Raw genomic sequence first — 3105 nt, forward strand, 5'->3', positions numbered from 1 at the left:
CACCCCCCGCCATATTGTCCCGCCTTAACAGCTGTTAAAATCTGGCCACCTTACCATACACCAGTGTGATCCTAACAGATAGCAATCTCAAGCCCTGAGCTCAACTGATCTTTCCACCTCAGCATCCCTAGTAACTAGGACTATAGACAGGTACGTGGCACTATGCCCAGCCTGTTTTATTTTCAAGGATTGATATTTCAGGTTTATATTCCTAGTGATCTTCCAAAGAACAAAAAGAAAATGTGTTTTTCTTTAAACAGAAAAAATCCAATCCTTGCTGCAATTCCTGTGAGCCCATCGGACCAGCTTATTAAAGACACACTGTTGGATCTTAGCATTCTTACTTTTCCTCCACCTGGAAATATTTTGCTCATCATCACCCATCAATTATTTCCAATGATGCTTTTAAAAAGCTAAAGTAATAAGAAAACGGAAGAACAATTAAATCACCTAGAAGTATAATGCAACAGTAAAATAAAAGGGCACCTTCAGTTTGTTTACTACATTGCACCAAGTATTGAATAATCTTTCAAGAACAGGAAACCCGAGGGAGAGGGATGGAGGGGGTTTGGCGTATCCTTTGTGCGGGGGCTATAACCACAAGATGAAATCTACCTAACAAGATCAAAAATAAAATAAATGAAACTACAATGAGACACCATCCTTAAAAAAAGAGAAGACTCGGCGCCCATAGCACAGTGGTTATGGCGCCAGCCACATACACCGAGACTGATGGGTTCGAACCCAGCCTGGGCCAACTAAACAACAATGACAACTATAACAAAAATAATAGCTGGGTGTTGTGGTGGGCGCCTGTAGTCCCAGCTACTTGGGAGGCTGAGGCAAGAGAATTGTTTAAGCCCAAGAGTTTGAGGTTGCTGTGAGCTGTGATGCCATGGTACTCTACTCAGGGCAACACAGTGAGACTCAGTCTCAAAAAAAAAGAGAGAGAGAGAAAGAGAGAAAAGACTGGAGTGGTTTTTGTTGTCTTTAAGTTTGTATTGAGCACATCTGAAAAAAATCAGTTTTTATTTTCTACCCTTGGGAGCAAAGACAAGAAAACTGACAAAAGACATTTCACTACTATTAGACGAATTAGAAGATAAATGCAGAAAGCTAAACAGCAGCAAATCTAGACTGCTTTTGGTAAAAGTCCTCATTCTCAAACTGAGTCATTAGATGATAAGTCCACAGATGAATAATCTCAAGTTTAAGAAACAATGAGATAGGGATGGAAGAGAAGAAGGATTTAAAAAAAAAAAAGAGGGAACAAGATGGAAACAAGGCATTCTCATCTGGTCGTCAACAGGAGGGACTTGGCAGAGTATCTGGTGATGAAAGTCTTTACCCCTCTCACTTTGCTAAAAGGATACATGACAGTGTTTTTTTTTCTCTCTTTTTTTTTTTTTTTTTTTTTGAGACAGAGTTCTCACTCTGATACCCTGGGCAGAGTACTGTGGCATCAGTGTAGCTCACAGCAACCCTCTAACTCCTGTGTTCAAGCAATCTTCCTGTTTTAGCCTCCCAAGTAGCCTGCACTACAGGTGCCTGCCATAACACCTGGCTAATTTTTTTATTTCTAGTAGAGACAAGGTCTTGCTTTTGCCCAGGTTGGTCTCAAATTCCTAAGCTCAAGGCATCCTCCTGCCTCGGCCTCCCAGAGTGCTCAGCCGCTTCTTTTTGAGGTGTGCTTGCCAAACTAACTTGATAGAAGTCTGCTATCTTAAATTCTTGGTTAAATTTCGAACAAAGCTGTTTTTCACTATTGCTTAATTCTTACTTATATAAATTATTCATAAAACGACTTAATATAGAGTCCAATAAATTCAGGTGGGAAATAGTAGTAACTATAGGTTGAGTGTCCCACATCCAAAAATCCATAATCCAAAATGCTCCAAAATCTAAAACTTTGTGAGCACAGCATAACACTCAAAGGAAATGCTCACTGGAGCATTTAAGATTTTGGACTTTTCCATGTGGGATGCTCAACCAGCATAATGAAAATATTCCAAAATCAAAAAAAATCTGAAATTTGAAAACACTTTCTGGACTGGACCCAACCATTTGGGATAAGGGATACTCACCTGCACACAGTTAAAGCAAATGAAAAGAACCCAAAAGACAATGTTGCCAGGCAAAATGGCTCGTGCCTGTAATCCCAGCACTCAGGGAGGTGAGACCAGCCTGAGCAAGAGTGAACTGGAGTCTCTAAAAACTAGCTGGACATTGTGACAGGTGCCTACAGTGCCAGCTACATCCACAGGGATGACAATCACTTGAGCCCAGGAATATGAGGTTGCTGTGAGCTATGATGCCACAGCATGCTGCCTAGGGTGACCAAGTCAAACTCTAGTCTCAAAAGAAAAAGCGCACACACACACTGCTGAAGGAACTTAAAAAAGACACAAACAAATGGAAAGACTGTGTTCATGAACTAGAAAACTTAATATTGTTAAGATGTCAATACCACTGCAAGCAAGCTACAAATTCAGTGTGATTCCAATCAAAAATCCTGATGGCATTTTTTGCAGAAATGGAAAAAAAATCTATCCAAAAATTCAATGGAATCTAAATGGACCCAAAATAGCCAAAACAGTCTTGAAAAAGAACAAAGTTGAAAATCTCACACTTGATTTCAAAACGTATTACAAAGCTACATTAATCAAACCATTGTAGTCCTGACAAAAAGACAGATACATAAACCAATAGAACAGAATAAAAGCCTAGACATAAACCTTCACATATATGGTCAAAGGATTTTCAAAGGTGCCAAGTTCACTCAATAGAGAAAGGACAGTCTCTTCAACAAATGGTGCTGAGATAAAGTAACACATACTATCTTGAGTAGATTTAAAAAGAATGGTTCTGGGAAAACTGCATATCCATGTGCAAAAGAATGAGATTAAACCCTTATCTTACACTATATATAAAAATTAACTCTGTTAATTTGGGTGTTAAAGACCTAAACAGGCTCAGCGCCTGTGGCTCAAGTGGCTAAGGCGCCAGTCACATATACCTAAGGTGGCAGGTTCGAATCCAGCCCGGGCTCGCCAAACAACAATGACGGCTGCAACCAAAAAAAAAAAAAAAATAGCTGGGCGTTGT

General features: G+C 39.7%; 1 protein-coding gene across 1 annotated transcript in view; it reads right to left on the bottom strand.

Moving 5' to 3' along the window:
• Positions 1-3105, bottom strand: part of GTF2E2 (general transcription factor IIE subunit 2) — a 78593-nt gene that overhangs the window by 14402 nt on the left and 61086 nt on the right. The window lies entirely within an intron of this gene.

This window comes from Otolemur garnettii, unplaced genomic scaffold, assembly GCF_000181295.1.
Source record: "Otolemur garnettii isolate 467f Iridium unplaced genomic scaffold, OtoGar3 scaffold00121, whole genome shotgun sequence".
NCBI lineage: Eukaryota > Metazoa > Chordata > Mammalia > Primates > Galagidae > Otolemur > Otolemur garnettii.